The sequence below is a fragment of the Canis lupus genome, chromosome 34 (genome assembly GCF_003254725.2).
Source record: "Canis lupus dingo isolate Sandy chromosome 34, ASM325472v2, whole genome shotgun sequence".
Taxonomy (NCBI): Eukaryota; Metazoa; Chordata; class Mammalia; order Carnivora; family Canidae; genus Canis; species Canis lupus.
Genome location: NC_064276.1, coordinates 1,377,366 through 1,404,552, shown reverse-complemented (window position 1 = coordinate 1,404,552; position 27,187 = coordinate 1,377,366). Strand labels below are relative to the sequence as shown.

At 38.0% G+C, this 27,187-nt stretch overlaps 1 long non-coding RNA gene across 1 annotated transcript in view; it reads right to left on the bottom strand.

The window, feature by feature from the left end:
* Positions 1-22,164, bottom strand: part of LOC118353281 (uncharacterized) — a 37,539-nt gene extending 15,375 nt beyond the window's left edge. The window contains exons 1-3 of the long non-coding RNA XR_004811972.2: positions 21,696-22,164; positions 21,533-21,626; positions 17,463-17,557 (exon numbers count right to left, since the gene is read on the bottom strand). This is a non-coding gene — a long non-coding RNA (uncharacterized LOC118353281). The remainder of the gene's footprint in view (positions 1-17,462; positions 17,558-21,532; positions 21,627-21,695) is intronic.
* Positions 22,165-27,187: the final 5,023 nt, after the last annotated feature.

Genomic DNA, 27,187 nt, shown 5'->3' with positions numbered 1-27,187 from the left:
CTGCATTTTTCACAGCTCATTTATATACCTAAAAAACATTCTGCAAATAAAATGTAATATTTCAAAAATTCCAAATAGAAAACTAGAAAGTGGAATTATCTAGCATGATTACTCCCACAAAAGACGAGTTGATAAATTGCTGGATGTACACATTATTTAGTAATGGATATAATCAGCAAAAAAATTCAATTAAAACAATTTTTTTAAAGTTTAAAGGATTCAGTTTGGGAATGGGGCAAGAGGGTAAAAAAGGAAAAGTAAAAGAACATTCAAACTCACTTGAACACTAAACTTTTTAGCTATGTACATTTATAACTTTTGATACTATAAAATAAAATATAATAAATGTGAATTCCTCTTCCTATGACTTGAGTCCTAAATCTACCTCTTCTGATGGCATGCACTGATCCGTAGTATTGACAGAAATTATCCTTTTCTTAACACACAAACACCTAGAGCCACAGGTAGGGAATAGGAGATTTCTTCAATTGTCAAGAACACAGATGTTGACATCTTATACCAGGATCATGGCTGTGGGGTAGTAATCAGTAGACAGAGCATGAATATATTTTGAAGGTTTAGCCAACAGGAGTTTTCTGAGATGCACTTTGAGAGAGAATGAGAACAGTGAAAGTTATTTCCAATGTTTAGGGCCAAGGTGATTAAAAGAACTCTTTTTCTGGGATAGGAAAAACTGTGGAAGGTGATTTGTAAAATACAAAATTAATAGCAAAATTTTAATAGTGCCAAAATCCTCTGACATTTTTGCCTTTGAGAGGTGGGTCTATACCCTTCCCCTTGACCTGGGTGGGCTCTGTGGCTATTTTACCCCTTGGAATATCACACGTGATGCTGTGCCAGTGTCTGGGCCCACACTTCAAAGCTTGGCAGCTTCTACTTTGTCTCTTGGAACACACACTCTTTAGATTCTGAAGGCCTGTAGAAGTATGACTCTAGGCTACCATGCTGCAAGGAGGCTCAAGCCATGTGGAAAGACCATGGAACATGAATCACCATGGAATTGGAGGGAGAGACAGAGACAGAGAGAACCAAGGTGCAAGGCACATATGTAAGAGAAGAAGCTATCTTGGAGGAGGATCCGTCAGCCACAGACATCCAAGCTAATTATATGTGAATCAGAGATGAACTGCCTATCTGATCCCTTCCCAAATTTCCAATCCACAAGTTCCTGAGCAAAATAAAATGGCCATTTTCAGACACTAAGTTGAGGAACAGTTTGCTGTATGTCAAGAGATTATCAAAACAGGAATTAGGAGTTGAGTTTTACATATGCTAATTTTGAGATGCCCCTAAACACCCAGGTGTCAATGTATTTCAGCCCTTAAATATTTGACAAATATTTTTCTGAAGGCTAAATGAGATAATATATGCCAAGAACCTAGTTAAGTGCCTCCTTGTTATAAATCACTCAACAAATGTTAAAGCTTTTCAAATTTTGAAGTCACCAATAGCCAAAGGACAGAGGAAATTAATTATGTTATGAATCACAATGCTATATACATTTTATAATAATTAAGCCATGCAAAAAGGTAGAGGGGAAAAGAAATGAAATAAAAAACGTATATATTAACGTACTCTTTTATAGTGCATAGTGAGTAGATAAATGCTAAATCTGATTATTCATAAAATAAAGTTCATATATATTAAATCTTTAAAGTTAACCTCTAGAATAACCTGAAACAATATTTCTAAAATAGAGAGGAGAAAGAGAACAAAATTGGTGGCCTATTGGATGTACGATAATTGATTCTTTCTATAGCAGAAAACCAATGTGTTCGTGGTAGCTTTCTATTGCTCCCAAAATAGATTATCATAAAGCAATTTGTGTGCATATGTGATAAAAAACAATATAGATTGTACAATCCATTAATAAAGATAATATTAAGTATATACAGTTGACCCTTGAACAAATAGCTTTGATCTCTGCAGGTCCACTTACACATGGGTTTTCAACAGAGCAGTACTATAAATGCATTTTCCCTTTCTTATGATTTTCCTAATAACATTTTCTTTTCTCTAGCTTACTTCATTGTGAGACTGTAGTATATAATACATCTAGCGTACACAAAGTGTTAATTGTTTATGTGATTGGTAAGGCTCTTGGTCAACAGTAGACTATTACCAATAAGCTTGTGGGGATCTTCAACTGTAGGGTTGGGGGGTCAGCTCCCCTAATCCCTGCATTGTTCAAGGATCAACTGTATTTTTCACATGCTAGAAATAAATTTTAAAGGAAATCCAATAAACTAGGGAGTTATAGGGGAAAGAGAAACAGAGAACTTTTCATTTTACTTTCCTAATTTAGAAATTTGAAGGGAGATTTATAAAATAAAACAAATGTAAAATTACAGTTATTACTCAACACATATCTAAACCATATACCAATTCTCATCCAATGAGCAAAAATAAAAATGCCCACTTCTTACTTAAAATTGTGAAGTTCTATTTAGTTGTAAACATATTTTTAAGCTAACCACCTCTGTGATAACTAGAGGCTCCTATTCTTCTGTCTTACAAAAATTCTTTCTGATTCCAGTTAATCCAAAGTTATTTTGAGTCACCATAATATAAATCCTCTCAGTTAAAAAATAAAAATATATATATATATTATGCTACACTTGAACTTTCTGAATAGACAGGATATGTCACTTCTATCAGAACTAGGGATTCAGGGCAGCCCGGGTGGCTCAGCGGTTTAGTGCCGCCTTCAGCCCAGGGCCTGATCCTGGAGACCTGGGATCGAGTCCCACATTGGGCTCCCGGCATGGAGCCTGCTTCTCCCTCTGCCTGTGTCTCTGCCTGCCTCCCCCTCTCTCTCTGTGTCTCTCATGAATAAATAAATAAAATCTTAAAAAAAAAGAAGAACTAGGGATTCAGAGAACTGTAGTTAGTGTGTTCATTTTCTCCTTTCCTTTCTAGTGCAACTAAAAAACCTGCCCTTTTGACCACCACTGTCACCCTCAAACATGAGCAATACATCAAAAATCATATTTAGAAAAAGAGAAAGCTTTCTACAGACTGTACTACTGCACCAAGATAAATCCATGCTGGCAGGATGAAACAAAACTATTTTCATTATTCAAATTATATGGGTCCCAAAGTATAATTCTTCTCACTGAAATATTTAGATAACTGAGTCAAAATTGATATGTATTATTGTTTAAAGTGCCTGTAGGTGGCATACAGTCTCTGCCTCTCTTGCTAATAGAAAGCTGTCCTGTCCCACCTCACATCTTAGTTCTTCCTACGTAATAATTAACCACATTTCAATCCTCACAGTCTCCTGTAAAACTTTTACCTTATGATATCACTTGTTTTTTATTTCTGTTATAAACACTATTCCTGATTATTTGGTTTAGGTTTTCTAACCAGGAGGGCCTAGAAACAAACAAACTGGCAAGTAGATGAATCTGCAGTCTTTCAGGTGAAATGCCCCAAGGGGAGAATCACTCAACAGTTCTTTTGTGGCACCATCAGAACTGCTTTTCAAAGAACTGAGTCATAGAGAATCCTGTCACTAGCTCAAAGTCTAAATATATTTTATGAAGAAAAATAGATTTAAGCAAAGGAAGGCTAAGGAATTTTATCCCAATGAAAAAGAAGTGTAGTTTAAGAAATTCACACCATACCGTAGATGTTCTATTAAAATTCCATCAAACTCATATGGTCTTTCTGGTTTCTCCTTCCTTATCTTTGCAGCAAATGCCCTATAACCTACTGTGTGTAAGATGAACTCCACCTGTCGGCGCCCTGTGGGAAGTTACTGGTCTCATGTTTGAGACCTTCTAATTCATCATTGTGCGAGAAACTATGACACATTTAGTGCATCCTTCCTCTGGGGACTTGACAAGGGAGTAGAGAAAGTGACCGGAAAGGTCATTTCCATTTCTTGCTTTTATGGTAAAACATTGAACGTTGGTTGTTTGCTTTCTTGCGAGTATTAGGCAGTTTAACAGGCAGCCATTTTGGTATAGAGAGGGTAATAACTGGCCACTCAATATATAGAGTAAAATATGAAAGCTGGATGTGTCTGTGACAATAGACATCATCTATTTCAAGAATATTGGAGCCTGATAGAGGTTTCATGACTTGCACAATCATGTTAAACTGTTGCCCCAGGTAGAAAGACTAAGCACTAGGAAGGAAAAATAACCAGAAAGAGAGTTTGAATTGCTTTCATAACTCCTGCCATTTCAAAACAAACCGCGGAACAATCCCCATGAATTTACTAGCTTGAGAGCTCTGATGGGAGCTGTAAGTGGAGATTCTGACAAGGAAGAGGAATCACACGTAGAATCACAGAGCAATTACAGGCATTACTAACTTGAAATAGAAAAATTGAGCCCAGCTGCTCTGCACTGACCACTGGGGAAGGATCTGGGTTTCTGTTGTGTACAGCAATTCTTGGCAACTCTCATCGACATCTAATACATGTTTCTATGCCTAGTAATTAAAAACCAACACGTTCCAAGCAGTTGCACAGAGGCTGAGGTCAAAAGACCATGTTAGGACAGCTGAACTAGCTCAGCTGCCTTTCCCGAGGACAATTGGTTTTCATAATTAAGCTTTGAACAGTATAATTCGAAGACGAACTGCCACACTTCCTATGGCCCTTTCTGCTACAGTCAAAATGTCTTATATGGGATTTTCTTGGAACAGAGACAGAGTATCAGCAATATGATCTGGAGCCATGTTGGAAAGGAAGTTAAATTGGAAAATCTATTGTTGTTTTTGTTGTTTTTAATGTGTCTTCCTCCCTCTCTATCCTACCATTTATTGCCAATCTTTACCTTATAAGTGAAATTATGACAGTCACTCCTTACCACCATTATTATCACAAAGCACACACATCTTTCCTATAGCACCTGGTAAATGAATTTAATCAACAACTACACTTACTTAAAAAAAAAAAAAAAAACAACTACACTTACTTTGTATTTACCATGTGCCACATACTAGTCATACAATGGTGAGAGGAGTGTGGTCCTTACAGATAGAATAGAGAGCTCACAGTGGGAGAGACGGAGAAGTCAGCATAAAACTACAATGTATAAGCACATATGACATGGCATCTGCAAGGATGAGGGCACATACACATTTTGAATGTCAGAAAGGGTTGCCTGGGAAGAATACATTCAACTCTGAGACCAGAAATCAATGAGTTAGAATTATCTGGGTGAAGCAAGGGTGGATCTCCTCTCAGGCATTTGGAACAGCAGTTGTAAAATGCTGAAGATGAGCAAGAATTGTCATATTCCAGGACTCATCCTGTTATGACTTTTCCCCAGATATCTATCTATATTCCCTGCCTTCACCCCTGTTAAAACACCCCCCCCTCCCCTAGCTTTGGCCATTAGTAATCTCTGTACCCTTCTTCATCTAGACTTCTTGAGGACTTCTCACTTGCAATTAGCCCTTCTTGTTTCATCTATTTGCTTCTCTCTTTAGAATCCTTTAATCCATTATACCCACCATATATTAATTCTTAAAAGGAAAAATGAGAAGAAAAAGAAAACTTCTTTTGACTTCCATGCTAGGGAATTGGATGTTTTATCCCGAGTCTGGACAACCAGAGAAGGGTAGTAAGCAACTAAATATGAATTTAACCCATTGAAAATATCATCCCGGCTACTGTGTGAAGCACTGCTGAGAGGTGAGATGGGATGCGAGAAGATTTATTAGGGGCTTAATACTGGCTGTATCTAGACAATGGCAGTGAGGACAGACATTAGACAGATATAGAGAGTAATAAGCACAACAGGGTGTGGGACTCTGCCAGATGATTGGTTCAGCCTGTTGAACATATTAAATTTGGACATCTGACAAACTTCCAACTATAGTTGCTAGATGTGGGTATCTGGGGTAAAATTGGTTTAGAATTTGAATTATTTGGCCTATGAGGTCTGATCTTTAAATATTGATAGGTTGCACACACACACACACACACACACAAATGTACCACCTTGAAGGCACTGGAAACAAAACTGGGGAGAAAGCTATATGAATTGTATCTATTAGGGTGCTACTGTATATACCAATTTATATGTTTTAAGTTAATTTTTCTTAGTTCTTATTCTTGTTACTAACTTGTCACTACTTTATGCCCCCTGGATTTCCCTAGAATACAATTTCCATGAGTGTAAAATAAAAAGATTTGGATACATCTTCCAGCTCTAAAATTCTAAGTGTTTGATTCTCAGACCAAATTTTTTTAAAGATTTTATTTATTTATTTATTTATTTATTTATTTATTTATTTATTTATTTATGATACAGAGAGAGAGAGAGGGAGGGAGGGAGAAGCAGGCTCCATGCAGGGAGCCCGATGGGGGACTCCATCCCTGGACTTCAGGATCATGCCTTGAGCCAAAGGCAGATGCTCAACAGCTGAGCCACCCGGGTGTCCCTCTCAGACCAAACTTTAAACCCAGAGAGAAAATCCTGTATTTAATTGAAGTAATGTCCCAGCACTCCAACCCGAATTATCTGTCAAACTTGTGATTTAAAATTCCAGGTAAAATTGAGCCTTTATTCACAGGAAGAGAAGAATCAGGCCCCCCTTCTGGCTCATTTTGGATTCACCCAAAAGTAGTCTCTGAGATAAGGTTTTTAGAATATGTCAGTTATTTGGGACATAAAGAAAACACCAAAGGGGGAAAAAGCAAAATCAGACAAAGGAGAGAGCCAACAGAGTAGATCTTTTAAAGCCAGCTCTGTGGTTTACTGGAACTTAATCCCACTGAAGAAACTATAGGAGACCAGAGCCATCCCATGTGGATAGTGAGAGAGCTAGGACAGTCATGCCCCATCTCTTGTGCATCATTGCTTGAAGGCTGTGCTTATGGTACATCCACCCAGATGCAGGCAAGCCAAAGTGTTCTTCCACAGCCACAGAAAGTCTTCAGACAAAAAGAAGCAGGTAAGGGAAGTCAGAAAGTAGCAGTCACAAAGTGTGGGGATACAGGTAAAGCCCAGCTGTTACCTGCTCAATTATATTAGCAGGAAAAGTCTAAAGCAAAGTGTTCACAGCCCAGAACCCTAAGAACTCTGTGTCCTGAAGAAACTGCAGGGTGGTTCCTATAAATCGGAGACACCAAGATTGGCTAACATGTTCTCTACCTTTCACAGTCCTGTGATTTATATATATATATATATATATATATATATATATATATATATCTTAATATTTACCTTTACCTTTCCACAAATAGGAATGGAGAGATCTGAATAGTAATTAAGATAAAAAAAAAAGAACTATTATGACCAATGTAGAAGAGAAAATAAGAGTTGTTTGAATGATTCACAAATTTGCCAGATATATTATCAGTGCTACACACCTTTATTTCTTGATAATTTGTTGATGAAAACATACTGGGATATAAATATGCATTTGTTTCAAATTTACCTAACCTGGATAAAAACCTGGCACACTAATTAGAAATGTCACTTTTACTTCCCTAAATTGTAAAGTTCATTTAGTCATTAAGAGAGGAAAAAATGTTCCTGCTAATCTGAAAATGAAAAAAAAAAATTCAAGTTCATTAGTAATTTTGTTGTCAGTAGGAAAAATATTTTCTTATATATTTAGGATAAAGTAAATATTTTCAATTATTTTCTCAAATCTCTTAGAGTCTTCAGGATAAATTATATTTGGTCCTTTTTTGAAAATAGGAAATAAAGGATAGGGGTGCGTGGATGGCTCACGGCATGATCCCAGGGTCCTGGGATCGAGTCCCACATCGGGCTCCCTGCAGGAAGCCTGCTTCTCCCTCTGCCTGTGTCTTTGCCTCTTTCTATGTCTCTCATGAATAAATAAATAAAATCTTTTTAAAAAGGGAAATAAATGACAAACTCTATCTTGTTTTGTTTTGAATGTCACCGTTATTTTTTCTTTCTTTAAATATAGTTACATAACAAAGTCATCTCTCTAACAATTCTTTTCAATGAATGAAGTGAAAGATTCTCATTTTTGTCCATGTCCTGAGTACCTAACCTAGTGCCTTATGAATGGAACTCAAAAATGTTTATTAAAATAATGTTAATATTTCAACATTTTTCTCAGTTTGAACTCTCTAAAGTTCATATCTTGTATAGTCTCTGGTACAAAGGCATGACTGACAGCAATGTCTCATCTCTGGGAGCCCAGTAATCACTTGTACATGTATAACTGAGGAAGGGGAAATCCGTTACATAACTCTCATATAGAACAGGGGCTGGCAAGCTAACACATCTGTCCAGTGTATCAAATAACTGTACCTGATGACCATGTCTTGTCCTACTGCTGATCAGCGTCCTTGTAACATTCTTTAAAAGCCTTTGGTTTAAAAAAATTAATACAAAATGAATAAAAGCCCTTGATTTTGTTACTATAGCAAGTTAAATGATGTTATCACTACCCTCTCTCCCCCCAAAAATATGTCCACTCAGAATCCATGAATGTGCAAAAAGGATCTTTATAGATATTAAATTTTAAAACCCCAGATAAAATCATTTGGATTATCTACAATAGCAAGTGTCCTCATAAGAGAAAAGAGAAGAGAAACACACAGAGGAAAAGTCCATGTAAAGACAGAGGCAGAGTTATGTAGCCACAAGCCAAGGAACACTGAACTACCAAAGCTAAGAAGGACAAGGAAAGATTCATCCCCAGAGCCTTGGAGGAAGTGTAACCCTTCCAATCCCTTGATTTCAGACTTCTGGTCTCCAGAATCCTGAGGGAATAAATTTTTGTTGTGTTAAACTACCAAGTTTGTGGTCATTTGTTAGGGTAGCCACAGGAAATGAGCACAGGCATTATCTTTCCTATAAAAAGCTATTTTCAGTTTCACAAGTGACCTTTTGACAGGATTTTCCATTTCCATATCCCTTGAAAGCTATGGAAGGTGGTTACTGTGATGCTGGCTTTGACCTTTTCAGTTTGAGTAAATATGGCAACATGACCAGTGTTCCCTACATCTGTTTTCCTTGAATCCTTACCACAGAGTATCTCACTTCCCTGTCTACTTTCAGCAAAGCACATCCATTTGGCTGGATCTACTGAAAGAAATAGGACAGAAGGGAGGTACCAGGCAGGATATGATTCCCCATGTTCATTTTTATTGTTCTGATGACCAAGATTCTTGATCAGCTTGGGCTATTATAACAGAACACTAGACTGGCTGGCTCAAACAAATATTTATTTCTCACAGTTTTGGCAGCTGGAAAGTCCAAGATCAGAGTGCCAGCATGATCACATTCTTGGTGAGGATGTTCTTCCTGCTTTGATGACAGTTACTATCTTGCTATGTCCTAACATGACATAGAAAGGAAACTCTGGTCTCTCTTCCTCTTCTTACAAGGGCGTTAATCCCATCAGTAGGGGTCTGTTCCTCATGACTTCATCTAAACCCAGCTATTCACAAAGCCCATTCTTCCAAATACCACTATGTTGTGGGTTAGAGCTTCCACATTTAAATTTGGAGGGAGTCACAAACAATCTATAACATTGGGTATCACTATGTCTATGGCTATAGATAATTTCTTTAGGCCACTAATGGACTTGATATGAGTAAGGAATAAATTCTACTATATCTATACAGATTATTGTGACGCTTGTTACCATAGTATAAACTATATACTAAGAAAGTATATAAATATAGAATTAAGACAGTGGTTTTTGTTTGTTTTGGTTTGGTTTTTAGTAAGAATTCTGCTTATAATCCAAGAGGTGTTGCCTTAAAATGAATTCCTAGGATTACAACTGTGTTGATCTACAGACCGACTTTCCCCTAGGTATAAAGGAACTGAACGAACATGCATTGCCACAGGAAGTGACCCAGGATACACATAATTTCCCTTAAAAATCACAAATCACTAAGTAACATATCATATTTTACATATAAAACTATAAAATGTGGAGAAGTTTAAACAAAAGCAAATAATCAGTTGTTACCTGGGACCTGAAAATTTAGTACTTTATAAATGTTTTTATCATTTGGTTTAATTTTTGGTCACCAGATTATATTTTAGAGAACATATAACAGAAAACCTTATCCACATTCTAATCCCTGGATTCTGTGAATATGTTACTTTATGTGGCAAAAGAGATATTGGATATGTGAATAAGCAAGAATCCTGAGAAGGGAGATCATCCTGGATTATCTGGTGGCCCAATGTGACCCCAGCAATGCTTATAAAAGGGAGAAAAGAGCCCAGAAAGAAAAAAAAAAAATATGCTCGGCTGCTGGTTTTGAGGATAGAGGGAAAGGCCACAACCCAAGGAGGGCATGTGGCCTCAAGAAGCCAGAAAAGGGAAGAAAATCCCTTTCTCCACTAATGCACCCAGAAAGGACTCAGTTCAGCCAACACCTCAATTTTAGACTAGTAAAACTATTGTTTAGTTATTGTTTAGTCTTAAAAAGTCTAAAATTTTGCCTATCCTTACCTTCTGAGAAGTTTGGTATTTCAGTTTGCTCTGTGTATGTAAAATGTTTTAGGAATTTTCTCTTTAAAATCCTTCAACTGGGACACCTGGGTAGCTCAGTGGTTGAGCATCTGCCTTTGTCTCAGGTCTTGATCCCAAGGTCCTAGGATTGAGTCCCACATTGGGTTCCCCACAGGGAGCCTGTGTCTCCCTCTGCCTATGTGTCTGCCCTCTCTCTCTCTCATGAACAAATAAATAAAATATTTAAAAAATAAATAAAATAATAAAATCCTTCAACTGACAGCCTGTAGTTAAAGCTTGTGCATTATAGAAACATTAACTCTAAGATGGTATAAATTCCACATATCTCACGATATGAAAGAGAATTGGATTTCCACTAATCTCACTCTGTTCCATATGCATAGATTTCCTATAATTTTCCCATTCAAAGCAGTAAAAAAAGGGGCAGGCAGAGAAATACTGGGCCATATATACCTGGGAGGACAAAGCTAATTTAATACTGTGAAAAAGATTCCACTGATAACAGTCCTTCATTTTAACTAACTTTCCCCATCCTTACAGGAAATATATACATAAAAAAAGAATAGGTCTTCTTGTGTGTTTTGATGTTTGATTATTATTTTTAAATATTGCTTTTTAGCAAAAGCTAAGTTTGTGATATTGTGAAAATTCCAGATATCACTGACAATGTATAGGAATTATCTTATCAGATATAAAAAGTATAAAAGTACCACTCTGATCATCTGCAGTTATCCTGACAAAAAACCTAATCTCTGCTGAAATAAAAAGAAGTTCCTTAATCACCCTGTCATGTATATTAAGGAGTCACCACCAACTAGACCCACCAGGATGCTGTCAGAGCTGAGCCTCTGGTGGTATTTCTGGCAGGCTCTGATATTACAAAATGCCAGGATGAATGCCACTTCATTGTTTGGTCTCCCAGGATGCAGACATTTTGACCTAAGAGCATGGAGAATATTATTGTATCATTTTTTATTTCAACATTAATTTCAGTATTATCTAATGCTTTTTTAAAGTAGAGACTCCAAAAATTAATCAAGTTAATCAGAAGATAGTTTTCAAAACTACCTAGTAAAGTTTTTTCATTTAATGACACGGCATTATATTAAAAAAATAAAGGTGCACATGAATCATTTCATTTCTTAATCACATTTATAAATTTTAGAAATTTTTGTGTTATGATTGACAATATATATTGTTGTTCAGACACATGCAGATGAACATTTGCACTTTTAGGTGCCACTGATTTTTTAAAAATATTTTATTTACACATGCATGGGGGAGGGGAAGAAGGACAGAAGGACAGGAGAAAGAGAATCCCAAGCAGACTCCCTGCTGAGTCGGGAGGCCAACACAGGCCTCAATCCCACAATCCTGAGATCATGACCTGAGCTGAAACCAAAAGTCAGACACTTTACTGACTGAGTTACCCAGGTGTCCCTAGCTGTCGTTAATTTTTGGATTGACCTCCTAAAATCAAATTTTAACAAATTATGAAAATCAATAATTAGAGAAGTGCTACAAACCATGCCTCACCTGACTTTGTAAATAAGAAAAGAGACCTCACATAAGTATAGGAATTATAAACCACAATAAATGTTCGACAAGAGTCATTAAAATAGGAGTTTAGGGTTAGTTCTAAATAATTTCCCATCATTCCCACAGTTGTCTCAAATTTTTGGATTATAGGCCATCTCAAATTGGTAAATAAGCTATGTAACAATAGCTGTATCAGAAATCAACTAATTTGATTATTTCCTTATCAATGTATATAATAAAGTTTAGATACCTCTTTAGTTAACTTTATCAGAAGTATAAGTAACTTAACAAAAATATGCAATAGCATTTGAAAAACCACATAAAGTGTTTTATCAAAGCAAATTATATATTAAGCAAATTATATATAGATGTAGATAGATATAATTTGATTTACTGAGACCTAAGACAATCTGAATTGTTTAAGCCTACCCACAGAAGTCGCAAATAAAAGCACAAATCACTTTAATAACTGATGAATTGCTTATCATTTCTTTTTATTTTCCAATACAAACAATAAATGACAAGTAAACATGAATCTCTGTCCAATCATAATAAAAACACTTCTATCTATATCAGCTTCTTTGCTCACTCTTAAGCAAAGATCATATTCTGGATGCTAAATTTATTAAAAAGTTCCCAAAGTACCTTACCTGACATTGGGCATGAGTACATACCTATATATACTAGATCACAGTAGCCTAGGATACTTTTCTCTGGGGAATATCCAATGATGTTGAAGAGAAAGAAGTATGGTCCTTTATACTGAGGGTTCAAAAAGTGTGTATTCCAGCATAAAGAGTCTTTACTTATGAAGACATTTTAAAAGGTTCATTTCATTTCTACAGCCTATAGAGAACACTAATTCAGTGGAAGGAACACAGTTCCCAAACAGAATGAGAATAAAACTCGCCAATTTATTGAAACACAAGGTGACTATGTCTGGAAGTTGTTCTGGAGTTAACCAGAAATTAAGAGTCTGTGATTAGTAATGAGAATCCTGGGGCTAGAACCTGGCATCATATTATAGAAATCTGAGACAGAACAATGTAGCACACCCACGAGTATATTCGGCACTGGAAAGCCAACTTTATTTCAGACCAAGATCTCTTTACCTAGCCAAAATGATTGTCAGCACAAGCTATTTAAGGAGACAAACAGGGGAGACATTTTTTTAAAAGCTGAACATTATACATAGCATTGTTTCTCAGCACTTTTATTTGCCTTCTTTGTGATAAATTAGACATCTCAGCCCTCCTCCAGCAATGCCTGGATATTCTGATAACTCTAATGAAGACTGCAGTTACAACTTACTACTTTGTGTCTTCCAGTCAGACAAGAATTTCTGTAGAGCCTTATTTTCCATTGTTTATACTATTAAAATTATTACTTCTAGGTTTTCCAAATACAAAGTTATATTTAACATGCTTTCAGAAATTTAAAATGTCCTTCTTCACCACTGACCTACTGCCCAATAAACATTGAGCTCTTTAGACATATAATTTCCTATCCAAACTCTTACCTTCAGCACATAGTGTAATACCTGGTCCTCAAAAATGTTTGATCCAAGTAAGTAAATAAGATTATGGGACACCTGGGTGGCTCAGCAGTTAAGCATCTGCCTTCGGCTCAGGGTGTGATCATGGAGACCTGGGATCGAGTCCCACATCAGGCTCCCTGCATGGAGCCTGCTTCTCCCTCTGCCTGTGTCTCTGCCTCTCTATCTCCCTGTGTCCCCCATGAATAAATAAATAAAATCTTTAAAAATAAAAATAAAGACTAGAAAGAACAGGCCAGAAGATGTGTTTTCCTTCCAGCTTTGTGACTAATTACTTACATGAAACTGGCCTGTTTGCCCTTTAAAAACTGAGTGGATTGCACCAGAAATCTGTAAGATCTCTTTTACCAAGAACATTCCATGAGCTTATAACCATTATTCATGATTACAATTCTGTGTGAAGCATACCGCTTTAGAGATGGGAAAATGCATATTTCGATAAATGTATTAAGTTTAGAAGAAAATCTATAAAAATTAAAAATTCTAGTTACACACAGCAGATATGCCATAGATATTTATATTCTTACTCTCAAAACTTTTCTAAAATGATAGTCAAGAAGTTACAGTACGTATATCCTCAAAAATAGAAAGAATGGCAGCAAAAATACCAGTGGACAAAAGATTTCAGCAAATATTTGAAATTTACTGATAAAATGGTAAATTTTTCAGAGATAAGAATTCTAAAGTACATTCAGAGGCCAGAACTGAAGTGAGGTAAGCTAATTTGCCTTTTGAAAGCTTTCAGTTCCAAGCAAAGTATAGATGTTATGAGTCTGAAGACAGGAGAACTGATAGAAAATTTTCTAACAGAGAAATTAGACTTACCAGTCCTTATCTAGAAATTGCTGTTTGAAAAATTGAGAAAACTAATAAAGATTAAATAAATAAAAAATGCAAAATACTTACATTCCATGCATGTCATGGTACACATCAGTTGAAGAGAGGCAAATCAAGAAAATTAAATATTGATAATCTAGCAAACAAGAGATCTAACAAAGCAAAGTGGCATAGAAGACATTCAGGACAACAACTTTAGAGCATTCCTAAAAAGAACCCAGTCTAGATGTAAATAGGAGGGCAGAGAGTTCCCAGAAGAAGGTCTCCAGAGGGAAAATCTGCTATGTTTGAATATATGTGTGAAAAAAAACATAAATACATAAATAGGCCTATGACAAATTTTATATGAAATAAATAAAAATAGATACATAGAAAACTAAAAAAAATTAAAAAGAAATTTTGTCAAAAAATGAAAATATTGAACAAGAAAGTAAATATAATCATAGCATACAACTTCTGTTGTTGGAATATATATCATGATTATTCTAGGAGCATAACAGCAAAACATGATGTTTCTTGACTTTATAATTAAAAAAAAAAAACAATCAAAAGCTAAGAAGCATTCGGCTGATATCATTCACTGAAATGGAATGTCATGGTCCTTTAAGGACCACATGCCCAAATCCTAAGAATTGAAAGAATTTAGGAATACTGCTCCAACCCTTTTACCAAAAGACACAGAAGGATAGACTTTCAAAAAAGAGATCAAGAAAGGGCTTTTGGGGGCACCTGGGTGGCTCAGCCAGTTAAGCATCTACCTTTGGCTCTGGTCATGGTCCCAGGGTCCTGGGATGGAGCCCCGCATTGCTCCCTGCTCAGCACAGCACCTGCTTCTCCCTCTGCCTCTGTCCCTCCCCCAGCTCATGCTCTCTCTCTCTCTCTCTCTCTCTAATATAGATAAACTCTTTAAAAAGAAAAAAAAAGAGCAAGAGAGAGAGAGAAAGAAAGGGCTTTGCAATAGGAACAGGCTGAAGTACAAGCTGCCTGGCAACCTATTCTATAAGACTGCATGGATCTGATGTTGCTAGATGCATCAGTCAAGGATAAAGCAGCTTTATATAACCTCCGGAAAGCCCGGACAGTAGAGATGCAGCACAGATGCTTCTAGCTCTGGGTCAAGACCAGGCCTCCTGCATCAGAGAACTATCCTCTGTTTGCAAAACACAGCACAAAGCAACCGAGAGCTCTTCCTCAAAAGGAGAATATTATTTGCAAAAGAATAGTATAACTTTACTGTAAAATCCTGAATGTCCCCAAATCTCCATAGAACATCCCTACCTGGCACATATATTTCAAACTCCATTTAATCTGGGTCCTGTGGTCAAAGTGGCAGAGCAACTTGCATGACAGGTTAGGACAACTGCAGATCCTTCTCTTGCACTGGAACTCACAAAAATTGTCAGCTTTTTACATTGTTTAGCAAACAGATCAAAGCAGCATACCACATGAGGAATATACTGCCTATAACTTCTAGAGCCCTATTTATGTAATGTACATCTTTCCTGCTTTTAGGACAGACAAGATACAATGACTTATCTTTCATCTTGCCTCTGAATCCGATACAATGATTTGGTCAACATACTTGAACCACTGGAACTTTCAAAATTTAATTAAGGAACAGGACTCTGAATTTTCAAGGGATGTGTTTCCTATCCTCTGGAACAAATGTCATATAAAAGCAGTTAAAATAACTTTTTCCTGACCAGCAGGTGCAATTGCATGATATAATCAACATAGTGGATTAGCACAATATTTTATGAGACAATAGGGGTCCTTGCAGACTAGCTAATGACAGAAGGCTAGAAGTTGGAATAGCTACAAGGTAGAAAAGTAAATGGCCAGAAAATTGAAAGCCCGCTCTTGTTGGTGGGCTTTACTAAAAGGTATAAAGGAAAAAAAAAAAGAGTTCTCCAGATCAATAATTGCATCCTAGGTAACAAGAACTAGTTACTTTTTGTTGACTTGCTCTAGTAGAGAAAACACATCTACAGCATTTGCGATTGAATTCCCTGAATGATAAAGTTGGTGATAACCTACTGTCACTCTAAGGTCCATATCTTTTTTGCACAGACCAGATGGGTTATTAGAATAATAATGTGTCACAAATCACTCTCCCTGCATCCTTCAGGTCCTTGAAAGTGACACTAATCTCTGCAGACCCTCTAGGAATGCAGTATTGCTCTTGGTTAACTAGTTTTCTAGGTAGAGACCGATCTACCAGTTTTCATTAAACTGGTTCCACTATAATAGTTCTGACTCTACTTGTCAGAGAACCAACATGAGACTTCTGCTTTTTGCTGGGTGTGTTCATACTAAACTATGCACTAAGGAACTAGAAAAATAACCATTGGAGGTGTTCAGGGATCAAATTTGCCCACCGTAAGGTGAATCTCAAAAAACAGTCTATTATATACTTGGCCCTCTATACCTCTAGCCCAACTGGCTGACCACTGTGGACACTTTAGGAACAGAACCAATATAAAGTCAATTTTAAGTACCTCAAAAATTGGGGGAGTATATTCCTCCCCTCACTTCACAGCCACCTAGCAGGTAACTCAATTTTGAAGATAGGAGGTTGAAATTTCCTAAGTGGATCGCTGAGAGTGATGGGAAATTATGCCACTCCTAATTCTATACCTAGGTGTTCAGACCCACATATTCTATCTTTAATGGACCCAGCTTGATATAATAGTTTTTGATATAGGACTTGTACTGCATCTTGGAAGATGGCAACCTGCCATGTAAGGTTATCTCCTTCAACTTTTTACCTCAACAATGCCTTCAAAAACGTACTGTATTTCTAGCAGTTTTTGGATGGTATAGTATAACCAGTGGATTCTATGGCCCTGTGTCCATTGCCCATCCTCTGTGAAGTTTAGTGCACCTCTTGGTTTAAGGCAATATTACCCACTATCCTGTGCCAATGGATCACCCTTTATAAGCCCTTGTACAGTGGCATGGACAGAAAAGGCAAGCTGATAGCTGGAAACGTGTTGATTCTAGTAAAGATTAAAGGCTGCTGCTTCCAGGATAGAAGAAGCATAACAACACAGTGTAATCAATTTACCTCCAGTGGCTGGTAGTATGATGGCAGGGTTTCAGCCTTGGTCTCTGTTGTTGGCAGGTTACATAGGTCAGGGAGCAGTAGTTGTGCCTGAGATTCTTTGAGAGATAAAAGTGTTTTGACAATAGAAGGCATAATGTTAATAAACTGAAATAATCTGGGCAGTGATCATTCAAATGATCATTTTGGTCATTCAAAACCCAGTAAATCTAGTATCCAGGGCTTCCAGAAGTCCTGCTTTGCTATTTAGAAAGGGGATTTGTGGGTAAAATTTGAGAGGCATATGTACTATCATGCTCACATTTGGCATTCTTGGTTTCTGAAGCCTCCCTACATCAACTGTCTCAATGCATTCCTTTGCCCTGAAATTGGCTTTGGCTAAAAGGGATCCCAAGACAAAATCAGAGAAGGAGAATAAGCTTGGAATTTTTATCCTCCCAGCTCCCCACATGTAGGTTCCATAAAGAACTCTCTCCTTTCAGGTCATAGAAACCAATCATCTCACTCTTTCTGCCTTGAGTAGCAACAGCCCCTGTATTCCTAGTACTTTGTTGGGTTCATGATCTTGTGGGTTAGCTCACTCAAATCTATGTCGATGGTGCATTTATTAAACTGTCTTCAAAATATCCTAATTTGTGTGTGCCATCTTTTTTTCTGCAGGACTTCTAGGTGACATACATATGGGAAAAATAGGGGTGGTGGATTTTAATGAAAGTGAAAAAAATGGACATCAAGGGGTTCTTTTCAAGTGACCAAGAAAATGAATAAAAAGTTCCCAGTAAAAATGTTTTGTTGATACTGAAGCAAGAACCTAAGCAAGTGATAAATCCCAACAGATGCAATTAACAGATAATATGTAATCTCTTCTTAAAAAGACTTTAAGATTTGAAGCTCCAAGAACACTAAATTAAAGTTAGATATAATCTACTTTAACTGATATTGTTAAACTAATTGTGTATATTCATACCAGAACAATGACTCAATTAATTTTCAAGTATAAATCTATACCATCCTCTGCCTCATGCCAAATACTTTCACTCCTGTCTTCATTTAATCCACATCCATCTTATGCTGTGTCAGTTATTTATTGTCACAATAATGGTAGAGAACCAACAATACAAAACATCACTGGCTTACACAATGGTGGTTCATTACTAATGGGTATAGTGTCAGCTGCAAGGTCAAGTAGTTCCACTCATCTTGGCTGGGTTTACTCACTGACAGTTGGCTGGCTCCTAGGTGACTCAGTCTGCCCCAAGTGCTACATCACCCTCCAGCAGGATAACCACGGCAACTTCTCATGGCAAGAGAAGTGCAAGAGCGTTCTTGGAGCCTTGATTTGGAGCTTTGATCCCTTCAATCATCCGCTACTTAGCCAAACAATGTACGAGGCCAGCCCAGATATAAGAGGTGGGAAACTGGTCTCCATTTCTTTAGTGAGATGAGAAGCAACTTGAGATGTCAGAGAAGGAAAAGTGGGCAGAAGCCCTTAGTTCATTCAGTCTGCCCTGTGTGCCTTTTCCACACCCAAGTCACCATAAAAGGACGCTGTGCATGTCTTTTCACTGTCCACAACTCATGCCTTCAAGATAATCATTTCCATTATAGGTGGTTCAAACCGTAGGTCCTTCTGATTGCAAGGAACAGAGATCATGACCAGAACATCAAGATATAGGAGTTTACATTAGTGGGAGCCTGGGAAGAAGTGAGCCACTGGCCTCAGGAAGGTCAGGGTCTGTATGCCAGATACTGGACCGTGGGCTTTGTTCTCAGGTAGCCAAAGGCTTGATCAACTCTCCAAATCTTGCCTTCCTGCTAAGATCATGACTACCCTCTCTTCATCAATAAAATGTACTTCCCTTCCCCTCGATCCCACGTGCCCCTCTGCTACTCAGTAGCCTTGATGGAGCAGAGAAGAACTTGGAGGAGTTGTCCTGAGCAGGGTGGTAAGAGTGTTAAGTTTTTTTAGTAACTAGATGGAAATGAGACCGCCAAGGCAAGCGAGGGTCCAAGAACAGATTTTATTGCAGGCACCCTCGGGCGAGGTTCCACGACTCACGGGGGAAAGAGAGTGAGTCGAGGAAGTCGCCCCAAGACAAGGTGGTAGGGGGTTTACATAACGTTGTAAGGCAGAACGGTTTCCTATTGGTTGGCTCATATGCAAAGGAAGGATTGCAATCCAACCAGTCAGAGTGACCCTCACTATGCAAAGGAAGGATTGCAATTCGACCAGTCAAAGGTGACTTCCTCCTCTGGGGTTTGAAGGGCATTGGGTTCGGTTGAGGAAGTCCAAAGGAGAGGTGTAAGGGTCTGCTCAAGCTGTCATCCCAAGTGGAGGTGGTGACAGGAACTTCAGCCATTTTGGCGTATCCGCCATCTTGAGGAGTTTCCCTTCCCGCCTGGCCCCAACAAAGAGGACACATTGTGAGACAGCAGTCAGGTGTGGCAGGAGTCCTGAAAGTATCTCCAGTTATAATGCACATGCTTTCCCCATTATTAAAATTTTCATCATGAAGATTGCTTTCTCCTTTTTATGACTCAAAAACTGCTGTGTGAAATGAGCCATACAAAGAGGAAATATAAATTCCTGTTGCATCTATACATGATGAGAAAATGTTCTTTCTCTACTAAATTGTACTTACTACAACAATAGCAGCCATAATGATAATGTTTACATTTTCTCGGTGATTTACAATTTTCTTAATACTGCCACATGTTTGTTTTATATTTCATTACTTTTTCTAGCTGCAATTCTTCTGTTGCCTGTCCATGCGCTTTTTGGCATCTCTTTGCCCACAGTTTCCAGTATGACATCTCAGTCAAACCTCCGTAGACTGAAGAACCCTGAAGAAAGTCAGCCCCATGTTGGCCATCCCAAAGTGGGAAAGTTCTGGGGTGGATTTAGGGAGGTTTGAGGCTGAGGCAGAGACTTTCGTGCTTGCATTTATTATGAATCACAAACATTATTTGTTAATGTGAGTAGGATATTTGTTAAAGATTAACTTGTCAGCTCACCTCTGCCCAAGAGTCTAAGAATGTAGGCCAGGAAGTCTGAAATCTAGTGAGTTTCCCTGGTGATTATTTTTTTTTTTTTTAAGAATTTCTTTTTAAGTAATCTCTATACCACACATGGGACTCCAACTCATGACCCCAAGACCAAGAAACGCATGCTCCAAACCAGCCAGGCGCTTTTCCCTGGTGATTCCGACAACACTTCCTATCCTAGATGACTCAACACTATTTGTGTAAACTGGGTGAAGGTGAAGTTTTTTCCAGGCCACTACATACTTAATGGTGTAACTAGCCACAAAGGATAGTCACTACTTATCTAGGCCCTTAGTAAGTACATCAAAACATCTGAGATGAAAATTGACTTCCGTCCCCCTGTGTTTCAAAGCACACGAAATTTTGTTTTATTTAAAAGAGAATCTTGGACAATATACTTCATTATATCTGCACTTAACTACAAATTTGAATTGACTTCTTAGCTTATTATTTCTATTTAAGGATGAAATCTAAAAACCATCAGATTTAGTGGGAATGCTTCTCTCACAAAGTTCTTCAGAAGAAGAAACTGAACATCCCCTGGGCATCTAGTCCATGGGAGCTACTTTGACAAACACCATCTCATGGTACAAAATGCTACCGGAATGGAGTGGGCAGGGGGTTGAACTCTGTAGTCACCTGCCTGGCTTCACATCACCTCTACCAGTTTAGACCTGTGTCCCTAGGCAAGTTACTTAATTTTCTGCTTCAATCTTGTTATCTATGAAGGAGGCATTTAATAATAGGACCAAGCTCAAAGGGCACTTAATGTGGCTGAAGGGAATTCAGATGAGCAAAACTCATGGAGTTCACACGTAGGAAGTGAGTCAAAGCAAAGTAAATATAAGCTATTATTATTCTTTTATAATTGCAAGCTCCATTCTTAAAGAGCTCTCTTAATGTTAGTTAAAATTAAATTGACTTATTATTTGGTGTAATTAAGGATGACAGAAAATACTAACATGTGCTAAATTGGTTTAAGGCTATATTTAAAAATAAAGTTTTATTATTATGTCATTATACTTTACCCTTGGCTGAGTGGAAAATGCGATACTACGATCGAGCTGCCCTCGCCAGATCCCACCTCATGGCATGGACTCCTCAAAGATCAAGCCATAAATCCTGAAAACAAATGACACTTTTAGAATTCTATAATTAAATTATGTTATTCCTTGATACAGAGAGGCTTACCTTCTGTTGAAAGATTTTTAAGATTAACTTCTTCACAGCCTGGTTTCTCACCACAAGATAAGTCCCAGGTGAGAGCTATTTTGCATTTTAATTAGAGGCCTCCAAACCTTCCACACAGCATTTGGAGAACTCTGACCCCGCACTAGTAAAGGGCCAGCAATAGGGAAAGTGAACGGCCCTCCTTTGTCTCCATTTGTTGCAACCTTCATGGAGGAAGGGGACAGAGCTCTGATGAATTCTGTGCCATCGAGTTTCAGCAATCCCGTGACATATTGGAATGCTTCTCTTTTATGATTTCAGCTTCCCTCTTGCACTTCCTTTACACACTCCTCCAATGGAAAGCTAACCTTTGCGCTTTTATAGACTGATACTGCTCCAGTCAAAGCCAAGTTGGCAATCAAAGGCTAGGGTGGCATTTGAAAGGAAGATCATCCCAATGGCGCTCACAGTAAGAGTCCTCTGAAGCCCTAAGCATATCTTTTGAAACCAGCCTGCTCTGCATATCATTTGTCACTAAAATGCTAATACTGGTAGTTGCTCAAATTGTATTCCTATTCTCTGGAGGCTTATGTATGCTGTCATCACGCTGTTCATAGACCTGATTTTCAGACTGTTGGACAAAGTACAGGGCCTTTATTTATTCTGGTTTTATAGCCACTCAATCTACTCTAGGGCTGTTTTTCTGACTGATGTATGATATGCAGCCAGAAGGGGATTACTCATAATGACTTTTAACCCAAAATACCTAATATGTTAATGTTAAACACATTGGCTGTATGATTGGATAATATGTTCTACATTCTGTGTGGAGATGAGACTACTTGTTAGTAAACTCACAACCTCTGTGGCTTTTAGATATATAGGAGAGTTTTGATTATTCTGATTTTCAAATTTGATAGAATCTGATCAAATCACCTCTCTATTTTCTCCTTGCTGTTGGACACACAGCTGACTATGAAGCCATAGCATTCAATGCTACTTTTATGAGCCTTGTTGCTGTTAAGTCCTGATGTGGGCAACAAAGGCAAAAGAAAATGTAGATAAAATTAAAGGTCCTTATAACCTGCAGACCACTGACAAATGCTTGAGGCAGGCAGAGTATAATGTTCCTCCAGGATATTCCCAACTGTTTTAAGCTTAATGCTTTCCTAGAAGGCAAAACAATCTTAGCTTGACAATAGCCAGACCTCCAGTATCCTGTGAGTCTTCTTTAGCATGTGAAAATCCTTTTGGAACTTCTTTGTCTTGACTTGCCCCAACCCCAAAGTATATAATCAGTTGCTCCTCACATCCCCACAGCAACTCTTCCTGCCCACAGGGTCCCGTCCTCTTGTTTTAATAAAATCACCATTTTGCGCCAAGGAAGTCTCAAGGATTCTTTCTTGGCCTTGAGCTTCATACTCCAACACCACTCCAAACCACATCAAGTCCTAACTGATGGGGGGACACAGGGCTAGCTGAGGACAAGGCACTAGCTTGGGCCAGCACATTGACAAATCCTTGAAGCAGGAAGAGTAACATTCCTCTAGAGACTCAACTGCATAAATGTTCCTACTTCGCTAAGGGCAGAAGGCAATCTTAGCCCGGCCCCCAGGATCCTGTAAGTCTACTTTAACATATGAAAATTCCTTTAGAAATTTCCTTTTATCTCTAAAACCCCATGATACATGTTGGCAATCATCCCCCAAGCACATGGTCCACCAATACACATGTGAAGGGTCTCATGACTCAGGTTTTATTAGATGGTAATAAGTGACTTTTTCCCAATAACAGCCAGCCACCTCAAGGTCCTGGAAACCTTGCTTCCAAAATTCCTTAGAGAGTACGCTATCCCCAGACCCCTCCTAACTCCCAGGTATATAAACAGCCACCCCTCACAGGCCCAGGGCAGGAGCTCTTCCTGCCCATGGATCCTGTCCCCGGGCTTTAATAAAACCACCATTTTGCACCAAAGATGTCTCAAGAATTCTTTCTTGGTAATCGGCTCCAGACCTCACCTATATTCCAAAATTTCATCACTAACCACTTGCAAATATCTTTTTTTTTTTTTTTCAGAGTGGAGATGGGGTTGGCATGGGAATAGGATGTAAGACAGGTGGTTGGAAGGTGGTTATAGCAAAGCAGGATTTTCTTTTTCTTCCATTCCATAGAGGGAAGGGACTTTAAAAAAGACAATGTCTTAGCACATCAACTTTATGCTACCTGAGTGGACATCACAGTCACTACCCGTGTCCCACCAGGGTGAAAAAAATATGAGTGACTGAAAGCTTTGAGGAGACAAAAACACCCCTTGTCCCTATCTTCCCAAAAGAATGGAGGAGACCACAGGTACCCTGTTTTCTCACTGGGAGGAAACCTAAGCCATCAAGGGAGGGTAAGGCAAAGAGGAAGAAAAGTTTCTAGTAAATCCAATATGAGGAGATAAAATATTCACTAAAAAATGGATACAAGGCTAGAAAATGACAGGGCGCCTGGGTGGCTCAGTCCATTAAGCATCCAACTCTTGATCTCAGCTTAGGTCTTGATCTCAGGATTGTGAGTTCAAGCCCCACATTGGGCTCCTCGCTGGGCATGGAGCCTACTTTAATTTTAAAAAGGATTGACTCTGATCAAATCAAGTACAGAAATATTTTGTACCTTGGTCTGAATTATGGATATTTACAAGATTAGCTAAAAATTATACATCATTTCATTATAATGGATTGTATCCACATGCCCACAAGATGCCACCTATGTACCTAACAGAGGCAACATTTAGAAGCTAATGAGCATAGTGTAGTGGGACAGACACCGGCCTCTAGGTTAGAAGACCAAGGTGTTTTCATTCTTTTTTCCCCTTGCTTTCTACTTACAAATCTTGTGAAATGGTAATTAGTAAACTCTTTCCTGTGTTCTGGAAAAGAAAACAAAATTATAATCTCCTCAAAATGTCTGAAAATCTAACAGACCTTTACAAAGGTAAAATTACATCATTAGCAACTGAATCCTTGTCTTCAAAAGACTGACTCTTGCCACAAATTGCCCTATATCTAATTGTCATCAATACTTTATCTTAAATTGATCTACCTCAGTGTTTCTGCACCTGGAAATCGTGAAACCTTAAATCAGACACTCAAGCTTGTGGAGGCTAAGCACTTTGCTGAGGGGGCTGCTCCCTGGGAATAGTTCCCCTATTTCAGACCTCAACAAAGCAAGACTGAGAAGGGCTCTGTCACTTAATTCTCTAGGACATCCCCTGAGGGATAGACTTAGGCAAAATAATCACTTGCTACATATTCTTTGGAAAAGCAGAAAGAGATTGACTCAGATCCCTACTTCTAGCTGATGGAGGTTTGCTGCCCGGCTTTGCTAGATGGAATCCAAGTTCCACTGGAGAGAACTTGGGTCTGGTAAAGGCAGTATGGCTGGCATGCCAGGTTTGTTCTGGAAACCTTGACATTTCAATAGAATCACATTTGAAACTTCACACCTGGGGCATGCCATCAGGGTGAACTTCAGGGCAAAACCAGGCATTTACAATTAATTACTTTGGGGCTATATGGAGTCTAGGTAAGTAGAGACAGTGATTAAAACATGAAGAAAAAACTGGTAATTACTTGGCAGGATGGAGGTACTAGCTTACACTATAGTGTTAATCATTTTACAGTACACACGAGTATCATCAACAGACAGTGAACCTTAAGTATATACAATGTTATATGTCAATTATATTTCAATAAAGTGGGGGAGAGAAAATAAATAAATAAATAAATAAATAAATAAATAAATAAATAACAAAAGGATTTTCTTTGTTAACTGACCTCTACATCAATTCAAATGGATTATGAGACTTAGGAAATATAAAGCAATATAAAGAAATAATGTCTAAAATTTATCCTAGGGACACCTGGGTGGCTCTGCTGTTGAGCATCTGCCTTTGGCTCAGGGCCTGACCCCAGGATCCGGGATCAAGTCCCACATCGGGCTCTCTGCAAGGAGCCTCCTTCTCCCTCTGCCTCTGTCTCTGCCTCTCTGTGTGTCTCTCATGAATAAATAAATAAATCTATAAAATAAAATAAAATTTTTCCCAGTAATTAAAAATCTTGCTTTTTAGAGGTTACAGTATTTATTTTTTAAGTTTTTTTATTTTATTTTTTATTTGAGAGACAGAGAACACAAGCGGAAATGGGAGAAGCAGACTCCCCACTGATCAGGGTGCCCAACTCTTGGCTTTTTCCAGGAACCCTCTGATCATGACCTGAGCCAAACAGATGCTTAACCGACTGAGCCACCAGGTGCCCCACAATGATATTTACTCTAAAAAATGCCCAGTATAACATGTAAAAATATTGTCTCAGACCACTCATTTGATAGTTTATAGGATCACTTACAATAAAGTTTTTATTCTACTTTCTCCACTGTTTTACAAATACATTTTTGAAATTATAGCCATCGTTATGTTTCAAATGCATGAACTTTAAATTTTTAAAGAGAAATTCATTTTATTTTCAATGATGAATTATTCAGTTATTTATGCTTAGCACCACTAAATCTTTCATATTTTGACAAGGTTTTGCTTGTCAACCATATTAACAATCAACCACTAACAGTTACATTGTGTTTGAACTCTGACTATAAATACTAAATACCTTCCTATTTCTTGAAGTTTTTATTTAAAATGTATCTTTTGGGCCAAATAAAAAATATTTTAATTTCCTTAAAATTCAAACTGGAGGAAAGCCCCTGATATTCATAGTGCTCTGCTATTCAAATTAATTTTGTCCATGTAAAAAGCATCACTGATGGTTTGAAACCTTGGGAATTTCCCAAGTAAAATCTGAAACTGACCCCCCATACATGGAAGACAGGGAAAGATGTAGAAAGGGGCAGATCACTTCAGAAGGGTGGGTAGGTGGGAGGTTTAACAAGCAAGGGAACTTACTTATGAGGCTTGTCTTACTGGCTGCAAGATGAGTAGATCTCCACATTCACTGGTGAAGAATCTTGAGTTTATACAGAGGCCTTAATGGGGTTCAGTCATGTACATGGTCCAGATGGTCTTAATGACACATTAATCTCTCAAGGCCATGTCCTTGAAAACAACTCCCACTGGAGGAGCCATGGGCAGAATGTACATTCCAAGAACAGGGAGAGGGTGAGGAGCCTCTGATTGCCATGACCCAGCTCGCTGGTCAAACTATGGTCACATCCTCTCAATGACCTTCTCCATCATTTAGTATTTAGTATCCCCATAAGCTATCCCAAATCCTCTTTGAAAAAGAAATGGCATAGAAATAAACAATTTTCAAAATAAACTTTAGAAGATTTAGTTCATCTGCGATATCACCAGAGAAAGAGTACATCAATAAGAAGTTGTTTTGTGACAAACATAGATAATGTCAGTTGGAATGGGCTAGGTATCCTGCAGTAATAAATAGCCCCCAGATTTCAGTGGCTTAAGCACAAACATGGTTCTTTTCTTCCTCATGTTTCACTGTTGTAATTAACTAGAG